The sequence below is a fragment of the Castor canadensis genome, chromosome 9 (assembly GCF_047511655.1).
Source record: "Castor canadensis chromosome 9, mCasCan1.hap1v2, whole genome shotgun sequence".
NCBI classification, from domain to species: Eukaryota; Metazoa; Chordata; class Mammalia; order Rodentia; family Castoridae; genus Castor; species Castor canadensis.
The window spans coordinates 136,056,756-136,081,126 of record NC_133394.1 but is presented as its reverse complement, the minus strand read 5'-3'; the positions used below and the strand labels follow the sequence as shown (position 1 = coordinate 136,081,126).

The 24,371-nt window shown below is 42.7% G+C and overlaps 1 pseudogene; it reads right to left on the bottom strand.

Moving 5' to 3' along the window:
- Nucleotides 1-15,366, bottom strand: part of LOC141410824 (glucosamine-6-phosphate deaminase 1-like) — a 45,738-nt pseudogene extending 30,372 nt beyond the window's left edge.
- Between the last annotated feature and the right edge of the window lie 9,005 nt (nt 15,367-24,371).

The window sequence follows — 24,371 nt, the reverse complement described above, 5'->3', positions numbered from 1 at the left end:
CTCTCTGTCATTTTATCATTTGTGTAATTTGTACATTCACCGCTATGATCACAATCCCTAACTCTTCCAGACTCTTCTGACACCTAGTCGTCCCTGACCCACCTCAGTATCCCTCCCCCCTGCTCCCCGAGTGTTTTACATCTCCACTACTTTGTCATTTCCAGGATGTCTCTAAAACATCGTCTAGTACACATGTCCTTTCAAGACTATTTTTTACCCCATGCCCTTGACATATATCTTAGGTGTTGCACATAATAATACTTAATTCCTCTCATTCTGTTCCACAGAATAGATATACCCCAGTCTGTTCAACTGTTCATTGATTGAAGCACATTTTTTGGCTGTTTCCAGTTTGGGGCCGGTGTAAACAGCTGTGAATAATCAAGATCTGGTTTTTGTGCAGGCACAAGGTCTTACATCTCTGGGGCAAATGTCTAAGACTCCTGGAGCACATGGTGTGTTTCCTTTCCCTTTTTCTTTTCTTTTTTTGAAACTGTCACACTATTTCCTCAAGTGGCTGTGCATTTTACCTGCCCCTCAGTGGTGCATAAAAGCTTCTCCGCATCTTCAGGAGTCTTTTTCTCGGCTCCTTTACCTGGCATGCAGTGGGAGCTCACTGTTTTAATCTGCATTTCTCCGATGGCCAGTCACGTGGAACACCCATGCTTATTTGCCGTTTGTATATTTTCTTTGGTGAACTATTTCTTCAGGTTTTGCCTGTTGTCTAATTAAATTTTTTAATATTGAGTTTTGAGAGTTCCTTTTAGACAGATGGTTCCTGACTTACAATGGTTTCACTTAACAATTTTTCAGCTTTATGATGGTGTGAATTTGATAAAAATTCAGTAAAAACTGTATTTCATATTTTGAATTTTGGTCTTTTCCCAGGCTCGTGATGTGCAGTCTTGTACTGTCTCATGATGCCAGGCATGAGTGGTGAGTTCAGCTCTCAGTCAACAGGCAATCGTGAGGGCAAAAACCCAACCCTCTACAATATACAGTGTCTGTAGCATTTCTAGATATTGTGTTTCACATCCTATCGTGCCTACAGACCATACATCTGTGTGGATACATGAAATATTCAGCACCTTGTTATAAAATAGGTTTTATGTTGGAAGATTTTGCCCAACTGTAGAATCAAATAGTGATCCTCACATGATTAACTAAACACATTGTTTTATTTTTATCTTTATTATCATATTTTGTTGTTCTGAGGTACATTGTGACACAAAAACTCTTACAATAGACAATGGTCTAATTCACCCCCTCCATCATTCTCCTTTATCTTGCTCCCCCATTCCTGGAATGGTTTCAGCAGGTCTCAATTTTCCATTTCCCTACATGAGTACAAAATATTTCCTCCATATTCACCTTCCTACACCTTTTCCTTATATCCCACTCCCTCCCATAGGTACCATCTTCCCTGCAGGACCTGTTTTACCTTTCTGTTCTCTTTTTTTGAAAAAAGACGTTTTTTGTTTGTTTAAGGTAGTTATACAGTGTGTTTCATTGTGACATTTCCATGTATATATGTATTATAACCTGAACTGGTTCATCCCCTCTACTTTTCTTCTTTCTGCTATAGTCCTGTCTTATGGCAATTTCAATAGGTTTAAAAACTATATATTCATTCTTGTACAAGAAGTACAAAAACTGTATTCACCTTCTTAGCTTCCTTCTTTTATCCTCCATCTCTCATTAGTAACTTCCCCTTAGCAAGACCTGTTTTTTATAACATTGCTTGTATTTGTATTGGGTCTATATTCCACATATGAGAGAAAACATTCAGCTTTTGGCTTTCTGAACCTGGTGAACTTAAGATGATGTTCTCCAGTTCCATCCATTTACCTGCAAATGACAAAATTTCATTCTTCTTTGTGGCTGAATAAAATTCCATTGAATATAAATGCCACATTTCTTAATTCATTCATCAGTAGTGGGGCATCTTGGCTATTTCCATAGTTTAGATTTTGTGAAAAATGTTGCAATAAACATTGGCATGCAGGTGTCTTTACTGTAAACATTTTTTACTTAAAATGTTTTAACTTACAGTGGGCTTATCAGGATGTAACTCCATCATAAACTGAGGATCATCTGATTCTAGAAATGAGACCTGTGTGGTTTGCAACATTTCTTCCTAGTCTGTAGCTTATCTTTTACCTCTTAAACAAAGTCTTGTTCAAGCAAAAGTTTTAAATTCTAATGAAGTGCAATTGATCAATTTTTCACTTTATAGGTTGTGCTTTTAGAGACATGTCTAAAAATTCTTCTTTTTCTTATGGCATTCTCTAAAAGTTTTATAATTTTACATTTAAGTAACTGCATGATGCACTTGAGTTACTTTTGCATGAAATATGAAATTTGGTTTTTTTTCTTTTTTAGTCAACCAACATCCAGTTGTCCCAGCACCATTTGTTGAAAACACCATACTGCCACCATTGAACTGATTTTGTACCTTTGTGAAAGTCAAACCTCTGTGTTGAGTTGTTCATAATGTCATCTTACTGTCTTTTCAAGGACTGTAGGATCTGTAGTAATAAACCTTGTTTCATTTTTGATATTATTCTTTTCTATAATTTCTCTTTTCTTCCTTGTCAGTCTTGTGTTAATTTTATTGATTTAAAAAAATCATCTTGTTTCATTGATTTTTCTCTATTGTTTTTCTGTTTTCACTGATTTCTGTTCATCATTGTTTGTTCTTCTGCTTGCTTTTGGTTTAATTCTTTCTCTCCCCCTCTCCCCCCAGTTTCTTGAAATAAGAGCTCATGTGATTCCTTTGAGGCTTTCTCTCTTTTCTCAAGCATTTAGTGCTATAAATTTCCCTCTCAGCACTGGTTTAGCAAGTTCCACAGATTTTGTTCAAGTCCTATGTTGAAGTCCTAACTCAGGACTGCAGAAAGTGACTGTATTTCTAAATAGGCCCTTAAAAAGAAAAGTTACAATAAAGATGTTAAGGTAGGTTCTAAACCACTATTACTGATGCACTTTTTCAAAGAGAAAGTAAGGAGCAGACGAGGACACAGGGAAGATAGTGTGAAACAGAGAAGAAAGATCGTCATCTATAAGCCAAAGGGAGAAGTCTCAGAAGAGACCAACCTTGCCAGTGCTTTGATTTCAGGCTTTTAACTCCAGAATCGTGAGAAAATAAACAGTTCTTGTTTCAGATACCTGGTTGGTGGTACTTTGCTCGGTCAACTCATGCCAACTCAGGCACCAGTGGTTTGAGATGCTCCTTTTATTTTTCTATCATTGATTTCTGGTTTGACTTCATTGAGGTCAGAGAACACAGCGTGATTTCACTTTTTTCATATTGAGTTTTGTTTGTTTTTAATGGTCTTGGTTATGGCCAACCTTGGAATATGCTCTATGGATAATTGAAATAATCTATCTTCTGGTGTTTGGGGTAAAATTAGACCCTGTGGCTTGGTGGTATTGGTGAGTTCTAGAAACATCCTGATTTTCTCTTTCATTGCTATCAATTATTGAGAGAGATGTGGTTGAAATCTGTAATTATTACTGTGGATTTGTCTGTTTCTCCCGTCAATTCAGTCAGTATCACGTATGTGCAGTTCTGTTGTTTGGCACATACACATTTAGGATTTCTACATATTCTTGATGGATTAGGGCTGTTATCATGATGTGATATTCTCTTTCCCTGGAAAATGTCTTCACTTTGAAGTGTACTTGATCTGATATATTAGTGTAGCCACATCTAAGTTCTTTTTATTTCACTTGATTAAATGGAATATCTTTTTCCATGTTTATATTTTTTCTTGCTATTTTTGGTACTGGGGCTTGAACTCAGAGCTTAACGCTTGTTAGGCAAGTACTCTACCACTTGAGCCACACCTCCAGCCCATCCATGTTTTTTACTTCTAATTTATGTGTATCAATATGCTTGAAGTGTTACCTGACTGGGGTGGGCACCTTGTGGCTCTCACTGACCCTGTGGGTGAGTGGACTTGTCACCACTGACTGATGTTGGGGGTCCTGATGCTATAGCTCTTCTCTGACTCAATCTGAGCAAGCATGGGGGGCACCTCCTTATGGCTGTGTTGGTGAATCTGTGCTGATCCTACAGAGTAGGGGTTGTTACTGCCTGATACTGTTGATTAACCCTGAAGCTCCTTCTTGGCCTTCTCTGATTCTACCTATGAGGGAAGTTGGGGCCCTTCTCTACAAGCTGGCAAAAGTGGGAATCTAGGTTCTTGCTTTGTTATGGAGTGTGGGTGGACCGCAGTGCTTTTTGTTTGATGGGCTTGTTTTTGGCCTTGTGGTTTTTGACTAGCATAGAGCAGTTATAGTTTAAAATTTTTATGATTTGTTTGGCTTTCCTGTTCTGGTCATTTGGCTAGTGACAGAAAGTTTCTTCGTAGCTCTTCTGTCTGTCTGTCCTTATGGACATTTTTGGGTTTCTAATTTCTCCAGTATACAGTCTGGGATACATGAAGCAAAAATGAAAGCCAGAAAACTCATCACCATGTCATTCTTTGGACTCCCAAGTTCTCTGGTCAGTCTGCCTTCTTTTCTCTGCCTTTTCAGAGACTTCTTATGTTTATTCACATAATATGTAGGGTTTTTAATTGAACTTAAGGAGGATGGAATAGGGACAAGTATATCTACTGTATCTTCCAGAAAGTGGAAGCCAGTCATTATCATTTAAACCAACTACTGCTCGCTCAATAACCACAATCAGCTTCAGGCTATTAAAAACTGAGATTCTGCTGGGCATAAGTACACATCTGAAATCCTAGCACTTAGGAGACTGAGGCAGGAGGATTGTGAGTTTGAGGCCAGCCTGAACTACATATCATGACCTTGTCTCAAAACAAATAAACAAAACCAACCATGAGGTTCTGTCTGATGGAGTTCTTAGTATTTAATAACAGAAAATCACTCAAGCTAGTTTCACTAAAACATGACTATAAAAAGATAGAGGCAAGTGCTGGCAGAGTGGTGTAGAGTGCATTCCTACCCTGAGTTCAATCTCAGTACCATAAAAAAAGAGACAATAGCAGCAGAAAAGCCCTACAATGTCTCTTTTTTCTCTTTGATATTTTTCCAGTTTCACTGAGGTAAAATTGACAAGTAAAAGTTGTATATATTAATGTATACAAAAGGATGATTTGATATAATAAATATTTTTAAATAGTTACTGTAATCGAACTAAGTAACATATCCATCACTTCACACAGCTACCTTTGTAACACAATTGTAACTTTAACAAAGAAATAGAAACTATAAAAATGATCAAAACAGAAATTCTGGAGGTGAAGAACACAATGGCTGAAGTAAACAATTCCATAGAGAGACCTCATCAAGCTGGGGAAGCAATTGACAAACTCAAAGACAGGTCACTTGAAACTGTTCAGACAATGGATCAAAAAGAAAACAAAATGAAAAATAATGAAGAAAGCCTATAGGACTTATGGGATATTTACAGGATCAAGTGAACCAACATATGCATCTGGGAATTTAGAGGGAAAGAACAGAAAGACAAAGGGGAAAAATAGCTTGTTTAAACCAATAGTCACAGAAAACTTCTCAGATCTGGAAAAGGAAAATGAACAGATCTATGAGTCTCAAAGAATCCCCAAAAGATCAAACATTAGGACATCTTGACTGACACACATCATAACTGAAGTCTCAAAAGTCAAAGAGAAGCAGAGAGACAAAAGAAGCAGAAAGACAAAAGAAACATATTATATATGAGGGAACCTCCATAAGGATGCAATAGCTTTCTCAGCAGAAATCTTTCAGGCCAGGAGAAAGTGGGATGATCTATGCAAAAGTGCTGAAGAATAAAACTGCCCATCCAGACTGCCAAAGCCATCCTTTAGAAATGAAGGAGGAATAAAGAGCTTTCCTTAGCCCCAAAGCTGAAGGAATTGATCACCACTCAACCTACCCCTCAAGAAATGGTGAGGACGTCCTCCAGGTTGAAACAAAAGGATACTTAACAACATGAAAACATAGGCAAGCATAAATCTCACCATAAATGTAAGAATATACTTAAATTAGTAATATGCTAATACTACAATGGTTGTGCACAAATCACTTCTAGTATAAAAATTAAAGGACAGTATTAAAATAGTAGTATTAAAATAACTATAGCTATACTATCATATTAATATATAATATAAATATTTAAATTTTAACATCAACATAAAATGCAGGTGGAAGAGAAGTTAGAAGATAGAGTTTTTTATTTGATAAAAGTTGTTAATAGCTTAAAGTAGACTCTTGTATATAAGATGCTTTCATTTTAAAAGTCTTAAGCCTTAGCCTGTGGCTCATGCTTGTAATCTTAGCTACTTGGGAGGTTGAAATTGGGAGAAACATGGTTCAAGCCAGTCCAGGCAAATGGTTTGAGAGACCCCTCATCTCCAAAATAACCTGAGAAAAATGCACCAGAGGTGTGGTTCAAGTGGTAGAGTGCCTGCTTTGCAAGCACGAAGCCCTGAGTTCAAAACCCAGTCCCACCAAAAACAACAAAAAAAGAGTCTTAAGCCTTTTGTAACCACAAAGCAAAAGCCTATAGTACCTACATAAAGAGATAAAGAAATTAAATCATAGGACAACAAAAAAATTAACCGAAGCAGAAAGGAAGTCAAAAGAGTAGAACTCTAATACAATAGGATTAGTGTCCTGATAAGAAGAGAACCTGAGAGTTCTTTGTCCCCATCATGTGAGGACAGAGAGAAGGCAGCCATCTGCAAGCCAGGAAGTAAACCCTCACCAGGACACAAGCATCCTGGCATCCTGGTTTCAGACTTCCAGCCTCAAGAACTATGAAAAATAAATGTCTATTGTTTCGGCCAAGAGACAGTGGTATTTTTTAGGTAGCTTGAGCAGACTAGATGTGTTTCCTGTACATATCTGTTCATTGAGAAAGCAGACTATTATCTCAGTCTGAGCTCTGAGGATACCCAGCCTGCAGGTTGCTTTGATAAGAAACATCAAACAATATATTTGAATTTGAAAGCAGTTTCTCTAAACACATAATGATAACCTTACAACAGCACCCAATAGAAAGCTGATGTCTGAAAGCTAGATCACAGTTCTTTGAAAAGATTTGGAGGATCAAGTAATTGTCACAGAAGCTCTGAGCTTCCTGGTGATAGGAATCAAGAAAAGATGTATGGCAATTGGCAGCCAGGTGGAGTCCTGTTAGTGACTAGGAAGTGGCATTTCTCCCTGCTCTTATTTTTTGGGCTGTAATTCATACTGTGAGAGAATGAGGAAGGTGTGTGTGTGTGTGTGTGTGTGTGTGTGTGTGAGTTTCACATGCACCAAATGACAAAAAAGAGGTGACTGTGGATTTGGTGGGAGGTCTGATCAGCATCATCACAAACTCAAAATATCTCCAAGAGTCAGTCAGGTGAGGCTGTGTGTAGAGAGGGCCCAGAGAGTGTGCACCTGGTCAAAGGAGGATAGCTGACCTTTGCAAAAGCCAACAAATGCCCTGCAAGAATATTTTGCACGTCAAGAAAACATCTAGGGACAGAATTCTGCCAGTCTCACAAACTGCAGGACTGTGAATTCCCAGATATCAACCATCTCATCAAAATCACGAGCAACAATCCAAATGAAGACAGTTGGTGAGGTGCTGACAATGTCAAATGCTTAGGAAGTTATCAGAAATGACCATATCAGGACTTTATGACAGAAGTCTGCAGAATTACCATCCTTCCCCAGGCTGCAGAGTGCAGCTTCCCTCTTCTTTTTTTTTCAGGCTTGCTTCCCAATAGCGTGTTCTTCAGTGGGGTTTTCAAATGGGTTAACAATATCCTCCCTCCCTGAACTCAGTCGGGATGTTTGTCGCTTTTTTTGCAGCCGTGGAAAATGCGCACAGGGATTGAAAGGCCCAGTTCACGCAACATTGCTCAAAGGATTTGAGATTCCATTACTGCACAAATCCTTTAATTAAAGCCAGTTCCTCTAGGCCCCTGTTGCCTGGGCCCAATCCACCTCGTCCCTGGCGACCTTGGAGGGTTGATTAATTGCCATCTTGGCAGCACAACCATTCCTTCAAAGATCCTGAGATATATCTGCTAAAACAAAAATGGCCCCTGAACACCCTATGGTTCCATGTTTGCAGCAGCTCTTAAAATTTATCTGCAACTCCTCCCCGCGTGACTAATGCCTGCTGCCTTCTACTCAGTAGCTGTTTCGACCCATCACCCTTCCTCTCTGAGGCGGAGAAGTCTCCAGAAAGGAGGTATTTTGGGAAACTCAAGAGGCATCTTTGCAATTTGGCACGAGGAAATAGCATTCTCCATGGGCCCAAGTCACTGCTGATAGCAAAGGGGTCAGAGTTTGAGAAATATCTTTGTCTGGTTTCCCAGGGATTCAGCAATAAGCAATTCTACCTGAGAAGCACCATCATCCAGATCCTGCTTATCGGAAGAGTGAACTGGAGATTGGGAAGATCGTGGTTCAAGGCCAGCCCTGAGGGAAAAATGTCAGCAAGCCCCCATTTCAACCAACAAGCTAGATGTGGTAGTGTATGCCTGTCATCCCAGCTTCTGGGAAGTAGAAGTAGAAGGGTCATAGTCTGAGGCTGGCCCTGGGCAAATATGCAAGGCTGTATTATAAAAATAACTAAAGCAAAAACAGGGCTAGGGATGTAGCTCAGTGGTAGAGCTACTGCATGTGTGTGTGAGAGAGAGAGAGAGAGAGAGAGAGAGAGAGTTCACATGCACCAAATGGTGCACAGGCAAGGCCCTGGGTTTGATCCGAAGCATCACAAGGAAACAAAGAAGCAAACACAGTATCTGATGTACATAAGATGGTACCCATACGTACACAAAGAACCATGTACTTGTGGAAATGGATATAGTCAATGAGTGGGTTTAGAAGAGTGTGTCGGTAAGAAAGATGAACAATATAGTGAGAAGATACAACTATAATCCAGCAAACCACAAAGTGATCAGCTGGGGTCTGATCTCACTGCAAGTGGTCTCAGCTCAGAATGGATGACCCTGGCCTGGTGCCATAGCACATGCTTGTAATCCCAGCACTCAGAATGCTGAGGCAGGAGGATCTTGAATTAAAGGTTAGCCTGGGCTGCATAGCCAGACCTTGTCTAAAGTAATGTGGATGGCACCAACTCCTCTCCTGGTGTGGCTGGTGACATAGACCTCTGCCCATGCTAACGATATTGCAATAAACAAACACACAAGCAGATGGAGTGCCTGGACAGCGCAAGAGAAAGCGAGAGGGAAGAGACTCGCCCAGCACAGAGTCACCAGCATGGACTTTCACATGGCTATAGCTTCTCCATCTGGTCTGGTGGAGTCCAAGGACACCAGTGTTGCAGTTTCCCACCTTGCCTACCCCTCCTGCAGAAGCTGGGCCAGGGGGTGGCAGAACCTTTTCTAGGGTTTGGCAGTTGGCTAAGCTGTCTACAAATGTGAGCCTTGAGGCTCTCCCTTGCCCTGCTGCCTCCAGGTTGGCAGGCCAGGCTCCGCTGACCCCTCCTGTGTGTTTACAATGAAATCAAGCAGATGCTGTGAGAACCTCACAACAGGCTTTGTCATTGCTCCTCCCCCCGACCCCACACACCTTCTGGTGGAAACTCAGGGAGGTCACTGACTCATTGGTCACTAAAATACTAAAATGTTCTTTGGTCACTTGTAATCACAAACACAGAACCAATTTTGGTAATTTTGAAATGTTTATCCCACTGGAGGCAGTGATGTCATCATTTGTTCAGATCAGGAAATAAATGAAAGGAGAGAAACTGATTTACCAAAGTTCCCATGGTGGGGAACTGCATCCAAACCAAGTCTGTCTCTCTCTGCAGACTACACATCTCCACCTCTCCCAGGTATATCCACAAAGACCCTCGCCCTTGCTGTTCTCCAAATGTGTTTCATCTGCCCCTGGGTGAGGGGAGCGGGAAGGGAGCAGGCAGCTGCCTCTCTTTCTTTTAACTTCCCTGTGAGGGTGAGGCACTTAGAGGCAGGACTGAGTCGTAGGAAAAGTATAGTTACCACCCACCACATGGGAAAGGGGAATTGTTTGCAAGCAGGGTTTTTTACTCTGTCGTTTATGAATGATCTCCTGGTGGAAAGGTAGGTATTTTCATTTAGGTTTTTAAAAATTGGCTTTATGGAAATAATATGCTCTTGTTAAATGTAAAGTTATGTTTTTGTTTCTTTTTAAATTTTGTTTGTTTGTTTTGCAGTACTGGTGTTTGCATTCAGGGTCTCATGCTTGCTAAGCAGGTGCTCTACCACTTGAGTCATGTCCCTAGCCTGTGAAGTTATTTTTGATGTGTGATTTCATCACAAACAGAGGAAGGATGGAAAGAATGCTACTGTGTGTGGTGAATAACAGACTACCAGGTGTTCCATTACTAGGAAGGAGGGAGAAGCCCCCATCATTATGAATGTGCAATTGTGCTTTGTTCACCCTGGGACCAGCCTAAGTGGGAAACACCACTGAAAAGAAATAATGGCCAAATTTCCATAGACCCTTTGTTTCAATCTTATCACTGAACATTGGATACCCAACCCAGAAAGTCCAGGGCTCCTTGTGTGGCAAAATTATGTATGTCCATCCTGACACTGGGCCATGCAGATTTTTTTTCATGGAAAAAAAGGATGGAATTCTACTTAAACTTGTATTTGCTTCAATACAAAATCCTTTTGTTGAAACATCTTACACAGTTGATTATTCTCCAAGTAAAAGAAACCATATACAGTTGTAGAGACTTGGGGAAGTCCTTGGTCCACAAATCTGACCTCTTATTTGGGACTCACGTAAAGAGAATGAAGCATCCTCTCTGTCAAATGGCAACATGCCCTAGAATTGCTGGAATTTCTTTTAGTATGAAGTCCTCTGAAGATAGGTTGTTTGAGCTGATGCAGCATTCTTGTGGCCATGAGACAGCAAGCAAGCAAGAGAATTCTGGAGAAGCTGACCCAGAAGTCTGACATCACAGAGTTGCTAAATTAACACTAGAATGCAATAGTTTCAGACTTATTACCTGAAAAATACACTGTTAGGGTTTAAACCAATTTTGGTAGATATTTTTTTACTTACACTCCAAGCAACTTAACAAAAGTAGGTAAGACCCACGATTCACACTGTGTCTTGGAAAATGCTGGTGTCCCTTGGCAATGAGCTTCAGAAAAACTGACTCGTTTGTGAATGAGCATTTAACGTCTTCAAAGGGAAAAGTCAAACTGATTGGGTATCAACTATGATATGCATGGAACATGGCTAACTGTAAACTATGTCTTCGGCTTCTAGTTCAAGGCAAACGCCATCCCAGTTTTTACGTAAAGTTTTTACCTGTTTTTCTTTTGGTGGGACTAGAGTTTGAACTCAGGGCTTTGCTCTTGCAAAGCAGGCGCTCTACCTCTTGAGCCACACCTCCAGTCCTTTTTGCTCTGGCTACTTTTTGGAGATGAGACTTGTGAACTATTTGATCAGGCTAGCCTGGAACCATCATTCTCCTGATCTCAGCCTCACAAGTAGCTTGGATTACAGGTAGGAGCCACCAGCACCTGGCTGAATTTTACTTTTGTTTGTTTGTTTGACAATACTGGGGTTTAAGCTCAAGGCCTCAAGCTTGCTAGGCAGATAGGCACTTTACCACTGAGCCACACTTCCAGACCAAGAAATTTACCTTTGAGCACGCTTAACACTGACTTTTGTTTTATTGTGTCTTTTTTCTTCCTGGAATTGAGCATTAAATTTTGCACCATTAAACAAAAATGAGAGATGTCATGTTTTTAAATGAAAGCTTGAACACGTAGGAAGTCGATGCATTTTTAATGTAATTTTTTTATCCCACCTCTATTTTCATGAGCTTTTCTCTGGGGTTAACTCTCCACCTCTTATCACCTCCAAAGAGACTGTGAAAGAAAAATAAGTTCCCTATGGAAAGCTTCCTGGAGGGTGTTGGGGAGGACAGGACAGCAGCCCATGATTTGTTGAAAAAGAATTGTGGATAAGGAGGCAAGGGTCACAGTAGGTAAAAGAGAAGCCTTTAGTCACCCCTCTGGGTCTCTGTTTTCTAATGTAAACAGTGTAACAGTAATGGCCACCAGCCAGGCTGAACTGTCGATTGCATGGATGCACCTGGAGCTGAGAGAGGCAGAAGCCCTGGGAGGACAAAGAGTTGGAGTGTCACCCAGAAGAATAGCATGGGGTGCTATGGGGTGCTCCAGGTCCACTTTTGGCATTTCCTTGCCCTGTGACCTTGGACAAATCAGGTCCCCTCTCTGAGCTTCAGTGCCCTTATCTCCTTGTGAGCATATGGAGAAGGTGAAATAAGAATAGGTTGCCTGGGGAAGCAGAGGATCATGAGTGAAGGCCAGCCTGGGGAAAAAGATTAGTGAAACCCTATCTTAAAAACTAGCTGGGTGTGGTGGCATGAGCCTGTAATCCCAGCTATTCAGGAGGTACAGGTAGGAGGACACCCATCCAAGGATGGTCAGGGCAAATGTGTGAGATTCCATCTGAAAAACAGACTAAAAACCAAAAGGGCTAGATGGCTCAAGTTTAAATATTTAAAAGAAAATATTGGTTAAAGAAAGTAACTTGAGTTGATGTGACAAGATTTGAAGCTTAAACTTTTGATAGGTTTCCACCTGTTCTTTTTTTATTATGGATGGACCCTAGGTTGGGTCCAAATTCCTAAGCTTTGCTGCTTTCTTCCCCCTCAAGTTCTTGCCACCGTGATGGACAACACATCCTCACCTGATTCACCTCAGGTGTGCAGCATGGTTTACTGTGGCCAGTGAAATGTGAGAGGGGCAGTAACTTGCCCCACTTCCAGTAGAAACATCGAGAGCTTGTACAGAGCTCACGAGGCCTTTGCCCTCCCTCCAGAGTCTAAGAGCTGTATGTTAGGATGGGGCTTCTGCCAGCCTGAGCTTCTGCCTGGTGGCAGTGGGTGGAGTGCATTGTCAAATTTGATGGAGTGAGACGTGAACTTGGCTACTTCCAGCTGCTGAGGTCCAGCTTGTTACTGCAGCATAGCTTAGTCCGTCCTGATGCATCCAGGGCCACCTCCATCTTTCTTGCCTCATCCATTCATATATGCGACCCCAGATGCAGGTAGCGGAGAGCCAGGGAAAGAAAGGATGGGATTCACTGAGTGCCTCTGGGTGCCAGGCTGGTGCCAGGCATCCTTTCCAAGCCATTTTATTTCAACCTCTCACAGCCCAAGGGGATACACAGGGGTCTCCTGGCTTGTCTAGGGTTGAGGAAACTGAGGCTCAGAAAGCTTGAAGCTCCCCCTGTCCCAACAGGCCCCCTCATTTCCACTCAGAGCTCCCCCAGTTTCACTACGGGGTATGCCTTCTGTGAAATACAGGCTTAGGTCATCCTGGGAGAGGATCTTAAAAAAATAATAACCTTTATTAATGACCTGGTAATTGTTTTTATAGCTTCCTGATGAAGTGTGAAGTGTTCTAAGAGACAACATAAGACAATTTCCTTTGATGGTAAGGTTTTCCAAAGAATGACTGCTTCACTCACCCACCCTCCTGTCCTTGCTGCTCTGGGTCCCTGGCTGTCTTCTGGTATTGAGATGACATCTGGCTACAGGCCTGGGGACTTTTCAAAGGCTGCTGAGGTTCTGAGGAGCATTTGTTCATCCTTGTCCTTATTTTAAAACACAAATTCTGTCTTTCTTTTAAAAAAAAATAGTCACTTAATAACATATGAGCACATAATAAATAGTGAGTGTCTGCCACACACCTACTCTACTGCATGACCAGGTTTAGCACTTAAAGTCACCACCCTCTCCATCCAGGGCCGAGAGCACAGATCAAGGGCTTCATAAATATCTCTGTAATGAATGAATTCTCCTCAGCAAGCATTTGTGAGACCTGCTGCTTTGAGCCCTGCTCAAGTGCAATGAAATGCTTTCTGTGTGAAAATTTATTGAGAGAGGGAAAAAACAAAGGTTAATGTTCACACAACGTGGACACTTAATCCGCATCTAGAAAAGCCACTCTGAGTTCCAGGAAAGTGAATGATTAATTGTAATTGAGAGCACAAATGATGATCTTGCTACATATTAGAGTCAGGTCAAACTGTGGCAGAGTGCAGTTGTAGGTTTGTACAAATGAGTGGTTGAGTCTGACTGGAGCTCTGTGTCCCTCGTAGGATAAGGCGTCATACGAGGACTCCTGACGGTTCACTTACATAGCCCTTCTCCATGGCAGCCTGCTATGGTTCTCATGTTTCTTCTGGGCAGCCGCAGAGCAGATGTGTTTATTGTTACTTGCAACTGATGAAGTTTGAGGACTTTCAGAGATCTGCCTAAAGCCACACACTAACAGAGGGGCGGCGGGGACTTGAACCTGAGATTCCAGCCTAGAGTGCTTCCACCATGCTACGAGACTTCCTTCCTCAAGAATCTAGTAGGTTCTGGGGGGTTAAGTTGGTGATTGGCTCTTGTTACTTTTCTTTTCTTTTTCTTCTTTTTTTTTTTTTTTTAGTGCTTCACAGCTATAATCTCAGCTACTTGAGTGGTTGAGGCAGGACAATCCCAAGTTCAAAGCCAGCTTGTGCTGCATAAGGAGCCAAAAAAAGGAAATACAATGGATGGGGTGAACCTGTTCAAAGTACACTGTCACATTATGGAATTACCACAGTGAAATCCCCTAGTATTACTACTGCATGCTCATTCAACAATAAAATAAAAATGTAAGAAAGAATAGATTCGTGGATGGGCTAGAAATGTGAAAAGGCAAGTCTACAAACTTTCTGTTGTTATGTCATTGTTAAACAATGTGTGGTTAACCCAAGATTCAGCCAATGCTCCATCTGGCTGGGTCAGATTTTTCTCTGAAGTAGGAGATAATGTACCTATGATGGTTAATTTTGTGTGTCAATTTGGTGAGTCCATGGTTAGTTGGTCAAACACCAGTGTAGATGTGGTTATGAAGTGAGTATTAGATGTGATTAACATTGAAACCAGATTAACATTGGAGTAAAGCGGATATGTGGGCTTTATCTAATCAGCTGAAAACAAAACTGAGATCCTCCAAAGATCAAGGAATTCTACCTCCAGGCTACCGTTGGACTCAGGAGCATAACACCAATTTCTGGCAGACTTTCTACCTGCTGGCCAGCCTTGCATATTTTACACTTGCCAGCCCCATAAGGGTGTGAGCCAATAAATCTGTGTGTGTGTGTGTGTGTGTGTGTGTGTGTATGTGTGTGTCATTCACAACAGCCTGCAGGCATACATCCTACCGCCTGTTTCCCTGGAGAACGCTGACTCGTGCAGTACCTTACGCCTTTCTGGTGGATGGCAAAGGGGATGATGAGGCCTTGAGAGCCTGCTGCCTGGCAGACGCTGCCCGTGAGCCATCTCCCGCAGTGCTCACCCATGCTAGGAGGCGTGAGCTCTGCTCTCTCACCAGACAAACGAAAAAAATCAAAGCAATTTATTTCCAAAGTCAGAACACTAATCAGCGACAGAGAATGGAGCCAGGTCTCCAGTCCGAAGCCCTGGAACAAACAAGTGTAGGACTCATCTGGCAACATATCCCCTGAGAAGTCCAAAAGCTTACTCACCTGGCAAAAGTTACATGGACCATGTTTTTTCAGATATAATATTTTATTTGAGGGGAAGCAAAAGTCCACTGATGACGTATAATAAAATCAGAGAGGAGGCCTGCTTTTTTTTCCTCCAGTGGCCCTGGGGCTTGAACTCAGGGCCTCACACTTGCCTAGGCAGGCACTCTACCACTTGAGCCACTCCACCTGCACAAGAGGAGGATTTTCTGACTGTTTACTTCTTTTCGCAATTCATTCCACAATGACTCCAATATTTGTCAGCTGGGAATTCAAAACTCCAAGTCCCTCTGTGTGGCAGAGGACAGAAGCCTACCTCTTTCAGTTTGATTTGGGGCTTGGAGATGTCTGGATGTGAGGTGTCGCAGGGAGGGTGATGGTGCTGAATGACTCAAAACCTGGACTTTCTTTTTGCCTGCCTGGCTCTCGGGAGCAGGAGCTGATGTTACCGAGAGATGAAAAAGGGGAGCACTTGTTCCACCTGCCCCGGTGCGGTACTCAAGCTAGGTGCCGTTTAGCTCACCTGTCACACGTGCACAACTATGGGCGCCCTCAGGATAATCAACTCGCCGTCTTTCTCTGGGAAAAAAAGTAAGCTTTGGAAAATGGAAGTGGAAAGGCAGGGCCTCCCTCCCATGCTCTTATTTTTAGCTCCTCTCCTTTGCAGAATGGCTACGCCAACTCAGGCTATTTCTGGGGAGCTGCTGGGGACAGAGTGGGCAGGCCTCCTCCAGCCGGGCCCTGGGGAGCCAGTGAGACACAGGACAAAGCAATCGCTTTGTGCCCACCTTTGATTGAAGCGCCAAGATTTCTGCAATTAGCTTAATCCCTTCTTCCCGACACGCACTTTATAGAAAAGCAGGTGCCATAATTAACCTCACCATCCTCTCTAATCTCTGTCTATATGGCAGGCTGACAGATGCTTTTCCCTGTGCCATGTTGCCTGCTCTCTGAGCCCAGTGTCACCATGAGGTGGGCTGTGTGTGTGACAGATTGCTAAATCTGCCTCCTCAAGGCAGGGGACTCCACGTTCAAGTGATGACTGCTGCTCACATCTCCCTGTGGGCCTGAGGCAGTCCTAACTCGAGCAGGCCTGAAAAGTCCTGGAAGGCAGCCTTGTGTCTCAGGCAACCCCTTGTGGAGAGGGCTGGCCCTCCAGCACAGACAGAGCCTGTCATAGGTAACTTGCTAGGCAGGCTCTCTACCACTTGAGCCACTCTGCTAATCATTTTTTGTGTTGGATATTTTTAGATAGGGTCTTCTCTCTCTCTCTCTCTCTCTCTCTCTCTCTCTCTCTCTCTCTCTCTCTCTCTCTGGTCAGGCTGGCCTTGAACTACATTCTTCCCTGTCTCTGCCTCCTGAGTGTTTGGATTATAGGTGTGAGACACTGGTGCCTGGCCTACTTGTTTTTATAAAGTTTTATTGGACCACAAGTATGCCCATCCCGTCTGTGGCCAAGTTGTGTTGCAAATGTCAAGTTAAGGAGTTTAGGCTTTTGAAACTAGAGTGCTTCCTATCTGTCCATTTACAGAGAAAGTCTGCTGACCTCTGATGTGGGTTACAAGCAAGTGGTAGACCAGGACCCAAGGGTTGCTCACAACTACTGATAGCTCTGGCCAGGATTGCACTGGGATGCTGTCTTTCCCAAATGAAAAAAGAGGGAGAGGAGCCGGTGGACAGAAAGCTCCAGGAATGTTTGTGTGTGTGGTTTGTTTGGGTTTTGAGTTCTTGTGCTGCGAATAGAACTCAGGTTCTTGGGCTCATTAGGCAAGCTCTCTACCACTTGAGCCACACCACAGGGCATTACGTGTTTTTTTTTATCAACCTGAGACCTAGTCTGCATCTCTTATCCAGGACTCACAGGGCGCACAGTAGTGTCCAACCTCAAGAACTCAATTGAGGACCGGGACCTCAGGCCAGTGTCCTGAGTTAGTCACACAGGCGCTCACAGCTGAGGTGGACAGGAGCTGGAGCACCTGCTCCTGGAGGGACCTCTAAGAGGGCCCATTCAAATCGTTATTTCCATGTTAGCAAGCCTGGTCCTGGGTGCAGGAGATATGGTGGCCAGGTGGCGGTTCCTTCTTTATGGAGCACAAAGTCTACAGGGGGTAGAGGGGCCAGAAAGCAAGGAAATAGTGGTACAATACGAGTTATCTACTAAGGGATGCAAATCGTCTACCAGATCCAGAGGGCAAATTTGAGAGGCACCCAGCCAGTTGCTGAAGCTGGAGATGCGAAAGAGAGGAGGGGCTTCTGGGCCCCATATCCAGGCTCAGAGTTCAGGTGGCTTCCTGTCTGCAGTAGGGAGATTTTTGAGGGTTCAAGGTCATTCAGGGAGTGATGTCAGGCCTGTCCTCCCATCTGCAGGGCCCACAGTCAGCTGCCTTCTCATCGTTTCTTCCCTCCCCAGGTTGTACCCCACTCAGTAGTGTGTGCCTTCTCCAGCTCCCATCCAGGCTCTGTCTATACCCCGCTCCCAGGTATAAGGCTGCCCTGTGGCTACACCTCAGGTCTGGTGGTGCAGGCAGTGAAGAGTCCTGTGCACACCTAGACTGGCTCAGGATGGGAGTCTCAGGTCCTAGGTGCCTGGATCCTGGTCTACAGTGTCTGGGAAGGGGATTGGGGAGGGCGGGGTGTGGATGGATTTTGGTGCCAACAGTCATTTGGCCTACTGACTCCTTATCCTATGAGGAGGGGTGCAAAAGCTGGCCCGGGGAAGGACCTAATGTGAAGATGGTGCCTGTCACCTGATCAGACTGGGCAGGTCTATAGTTCATAGGCTGTCACTGGTGGTCTGAACCAAGGTGAAGGGGACAGGATTGAAGGAAAGGGTCTGAGAACAAGTCAGGAACAGACAGGTGTGGTCCTCTGTTGGTGCTGCAGTCTTTCCTTGTCATCTGATCAGGGCTCACATGGCAACAGAAGAGGCCTCTACCTGGAGGCCTGGGTGGCCTCTGAGCACAGAGGAGGACAAAATGGGAAATGCAGGGTTCTGCTTAAATGGTGTCACTTTTCTGAGGAGGTGAGATCAGAGAGTGAGTGTGGGCGAGCCTGAGAGGAAGAGAGAAAGGGCAAAGAGGTGAGGGAGTGTGACACCTACACATGTTCCCTGGGGCAGTAGTGAAGGAGGAAGGCGCCCAGTGGTGAAGGTAGGCTGGACCTAGCCCATCTGTGGTAGTAGTGTGCAATTCTGTGTGTGCATGCACGCATGGGAGGCACAAAGAAGGGCATACCAGAGCTACCTCTCTGAGGGATGCTCACAAAATGCTGCCATCTTCCCAGAAAGCCATGGGACTGTCCGTTTGGAGGTTCACTTCCTCATTCTTACACCAACCTATGAAAGTACAGAGGGAATTCAGCCTCAAGGAAATGAAGATTTTAAAAATGACAATGACAATCTACACACACAAAGCGAAACAAAAAGAAGCTGCAAACGGCTTGTCACCACACCCACATGAAAATAATTTAATGTTCAGCACAACCGAGTATGTGAAACTCAGGATACAGAGTCACGACTTAGATGTCAATCGTACTGTGTTTAATGAGTTCTACAGACAAGTTGATGTTCAAAGCTGCCATGGCCTTGGAGGACTCCTAGGTCAGTTGGAACATTGTGTGTATTCTTTGCACAAACCAGGGCACACTTCCAAGAAGATATTATATTTTCCCCATTAATATAGTTTCATTTTTATGGGTGTCAAAAAATCTTACTAGCAAAACACACTGGTACTATGGGCAGGTGTTGAGCTGGTTCCAGGACACCAGGCTGCCAACATTCATCACACTCATGAGTGCAAACGCCCTAAAACACTGCCCTTGACGTTCTTCCCGGACAGACCAGCCTTGCCAATTTTGCAGTACTCTTGGAATAAGGAAGAATTTTCTGAAGATTGCAAAGTATTTTGACAAGAACTGCTCACTGCCCTCAGGGGGCACCGACTGATCCTTTTTAACGGGGACTCCACTTCATCTCCTGGTCCCCAGGCCTTGTGTTTCTTCTCTCACTATTCACACAGTTTTATTTTTTTTTATTTTTTTATTTTTTTATTTTTATTTTTTTTTTCATTTTTCTTTTATTATTCATATGTGCATACAAGGCTTGGTTTATTTCTCCCCCCTGCCCCCACCCCCTCCCTTACCACCCACTCCACCCCCTCCCACTCCCCCCCTCAATACCCAGCAGAAACTATTTTGCCCTTTATTCACACAGTTTTAAATATGAGTGCGGTGTAAGGCCTAAAAGCATGGTCTAGCACTATGTGTATCTTGACCTCTGCTGAAACTGGGAGGGCCTCAAATGGTCCAACCACAGTTTCTTCTTCCTACCCTGTTACTACAGATAAAGTCCCCTGGCTAAACAACCAGGTGTTGTTCTGTCTTATCCCCAAGTGCTGGGTTCCACTTCCCTGCAAGCCTGCAAAATGACCCAAACTAGCCAATCTTGTCCTCTGTGGGAACCCGGGGCACCTCACCATCTTGATAGCCTGGAGCTTGAGCTATACCAACAGCAGTGGCTCACTGTTTCTGAGTGTAGCCCTTGTGGGACCTGCCTGGGGCAGCGACTCCTCTGTTTGGCCATGAGTACATGTGACTAATAAGCCACCCTTGATTTCATCTGTCCAGTGTCAGGAGAGAGAATCCTTCATTATCAAGGGACTGATAGGAGGAGGTTTAGGCAATGGGAGGGAGGGGCAGACAGGCCTGGTTCAAATCCCTGCTCTCCACAGGCTTTTCCATGAAACTTGGGCAAATGGTTTTAGGTTCTCAGAGCCTAAGACAGCTTTCTGCATAGTGTGGAAGATTGAGTAGGATAATTTATTCAACAAATCTTCAGTGAGGACCTCCTAGGTGCCAGAAACAGGGACTGTCATGATGAATGCGAGCAGGATTTCTGTTCCTCATTTGAATGGGATAAAAACAAGGATTTAAAATTAACAAGGTGGTTAGAGTGCAAAGTGGTATGAAGAAAAATATTCATCAAATCACAGGAGTGGGATGGCACGTGCTGGGAGGTGGGAGTGGGTATGAGATACATATGTTGGGGGAGGCCCTTTTGGGGTGGTAACTTGAGGGCTAGACCTGAATCATGAGTCCTCGGTCACTAGAAGACTTGGGGAGGGAAGAGCCCAGGCAAATGCCCTGAAGTAAGAGCTTAGCAGACTTGTTGGAGCAACACAGAAGAAATCAGAGCTGAAAGGTGAGCAAGGGAGGGAGGTGGTACTTACAGACAGCAGATGCCTTCCCCAATCCAATGTCAAAGCTCCCACTGAAACCCCCGCAGTGCATCACAAGAAAATGCAAGCTGTGTAATTCTGAGTGAGAATTCTGCAAAGGGGAACAAGAGGAGGGTGAGAGGGCATCTTGTCTGACCAGAGAGTATTTTCAAAGCAATGCAGACTGTCCAGAGATTGGGCTATAAAGAAAGCCTGGCTGAGTTTTGACTAACAGAGATGCTACTGGAACTGCTTTGTGGAGTAATGAAACCAGCCCTCAATGTGAGGAAGTGCCAGCCTCCAACAGCTATTTTTCAGTTTGAGGAAAGAGTTTATTTCTCCAGTGCTTGGTTGGACATCATATTGATTTGGCTTTGTGTTGGAATTCTATGGCTTTTTACATACACAGAGCTTGGACACAGCTCTTAAACAGGGTTATGAAATGAGATGATGGTGATGGTGATGGTGAAGATGGCAGCAGCAAATATTTTAGAAAGCTATTGGAAAGATTGACTGAGATAATCCCCGGAAAATTCTTAGCATTCCATGTGTGGTCCTGACAAGATCCCCCAAGGATAATAAATATTTCCTGAAATATTTGCCATTGTTAATTACTTGCTTTCTTCAATATAAAGTTTAACATTATAGCTGGCCATGGCAGTACATGCCTATAATCCCAGCTCCATGGGGAGTGGTGATGTTTGAGGCTGGTCTGGGGCAAAAGTGTGAGACCCTATCTGAAAAATAACTAAAGCATAAAGGGATGGGGGTGTGGGTCAAGTAGTAAGCCCTGAGTTCAAATCCCAATACTTCCAAAAACAAAAACAAAAGTTAAAGATGCAAGTGGTTTTGGCTTAGCTTGTCACACCTTCTGAATTGCTAGGTTATTACTAAATACACTTTTCCCTTTTCCACCTGCTCAGTGCTCCTGAGGGTAAGAGGATTTGTGCAGACTGTTTTGTAAATGCCGTTCCTTAAAATTTCTTTAGTTAAAACTAATATAGCTGCCGTGTAGAAATTACAGAGGACACAGACAAGTAGTCTCAAGAAAATAAACAAACCATACTTTCCTGTACCCATGTCTGTCACAAGCCTTTTCCCTTCCAGACTTTTCTGTATGTATTTTAAAACATAGTATAGCTTATGTGTGTTATTTTTATTCTCACTTTCAAATTAGCATTATACCATCACCATGCACATGCTGTTAATAACTTCCACAAACATTTTAATGGCTCTATCATATTTTTTGGATTTACCACAATCTTCCTGGTGATTTTCTCACCACTGGCCATTTAGGCTATTGTCTACATATAACTTCCTGTTATATCATAGATTATAAATAATGCTGGGATGGCAAATAAAGACCTCTAATTTTCAGTTCCATGGGTCTGGGTTTTCTATTAAAGGTTATAATTTCTTTGATGTGTTTCACATTCAAGACCATTGCTGCCTTATATTTGGAAAGAAAGACTCCAAATGTCATTCTAAAACCAACTTAGTTAGAAGGTTGAGTATCCTGCACAATGTTCCACTCTAGGATTTGAGTCTGTGTTTTATGGGAGTACTCTCTGTCACTGTTTTCAATTGAACAAACAGGGCCAGCAAACCTATGGCCTGTGGCCAGATTTGGCTAGTCAATTTTTGTAAACAGTTTTACTGGCACACAGCCATGTTCAATTCCTTCCATATTGTCTATGACTGCTTTCAATGCTGCAAGGACAGAGATGAGTGGTTTAATCTTGCAGAACCTATAATATTAGTTGTCTGACCCTTTGCAAAAGAGGTTTGCCAGTTGCTGGTATAGATGCAAGAGAGCTCAGGCCTACTTATCCAAAACCAATAGTCATACACCATGCATTTTCCATTAATTTAAAAAAAAGTCTTTCTTGAATTCACATGTAGGAAAATAATATAAAATGGTAAAACAGATTAAAATAACCTAAAACTGCTAGTTCAATCTTCATGAGTCTGACCAGCCTTACTCCTTCTGCCCTCCTGCTCTATAGTTTAGAATTTTAGCTTGGACCAAAGATTGATAGAGTGAACATAAATTCTGGGACAGACTTAGCCGTGTATGGAAGCTTGATTGTAATAAAGGTGGTCAAAAGCTAGTGAGGAAGAGAAAGAGCACTGTGCACATGGATTGGCATATGGTGTGAGGTAGGGATGTGATTTGAGCCATGTACAAAGGTGAACTCCAGATCAAGACCTAAGTGTGAAACGGAGAGCTGTAGAGCATCCTATATAGACATGTGTCCTTTTGGTCATCTGAGGACACTATGGACTCCTCAGAATAAATGTCTTTAACTCTATGAAGTGAAATATGATTGTCAAGGAGCCCACTAATGTGCAAATTTTATAAAGTGAAGTACAAGATGTGCTTTTCACTAAAACATGAACTTATAAGATCTAGCTGCAAATCTAATAACAATAGCAATTAAGAAATAGTTGTGAGCCTAAACAAAATTTTGAGGGAAGCGCAACAACTATAAATGTGAGGTGAAAATATGCTTAATTTATTTTGGTGACAATATCAGCAGTTTGCTAATACTAATGTGATTTGATGCCCTCATTCATAATAAAAAGAAATCCGAAATGTCTATTAAATATTAGCGAAAATAAAAGTGTAAATTTTTCCCCATCCATGCTCAGCAATCCTGTGACTTATAGGTTAACGCTGTTTAGGTTAAAAACTCCTGCAAATAAAGTTGATAAAATAAAGGAGATTATTTTTGTGCTCTTAAGGCTAAGAAAGAACTTCTAAAATAGAGGCCCCCAAACGTATAAAGAATTGATAAATTTGTCTCTATTAAAACTCAGAAGTTGTGTTCAACAAAGCTCACCAGACTAGAAGAAGGTGACCAGTTGGGAGAAAACATACTACAAAATTAGTGAAGGATTTACAGCTAGATCATACCAGAAGCTTCTGTAAATCAATGAGGAAAACCTGGGGAGCCAGTAGAGCATGGGTTAAAGATATGCTAGACAGTTCACAGAAGGGGAACCTTGAACATGTGACAAGTACATGGTGAGATGTTCAACCTCATTTGTAATAGATAAAAGGAAAATTAAAGCATCCATGAAAGAGATAACTTGAAAACATAATACTCCCAAGTCCTGGCAAGGATTTGGCAACATAAGAACTCTCATGTGCTCTGACAATATAAACCTCACAGCTCTGAGAACCGTCCAGTGGTAATTACTGCAATTAAGGAGCTCGTGTCTTATGACTCAACAGAGAGCATGGACAAGCCACTCTCTAAGTGAACAAACCCGAGTATGTCTAGCTCAGTGTTGGTGGTGATAGTGCACACGGAGACAAGCTGATATAAACATGGAAGGTGTATACTAGTGATTCGATTCACACTATGGACACACATGCACCTCTACGAGCCAACTATTTGTATAGGACAACCCAGATACGTCCTCTTTTTTTCTTAAGAAAAAAGGTTGAGAACATCAAGAGATTTTTGTATCACAATACCATTTAGTAAATTTAAATACATGCACGCAGAAAAGGCCTTACATATTTTGTAAGGGCTAGTGTCTTGAGAGATTGAATATCCACATGGACAAGAGTTGGACTATAAATATAGAAGCATGACC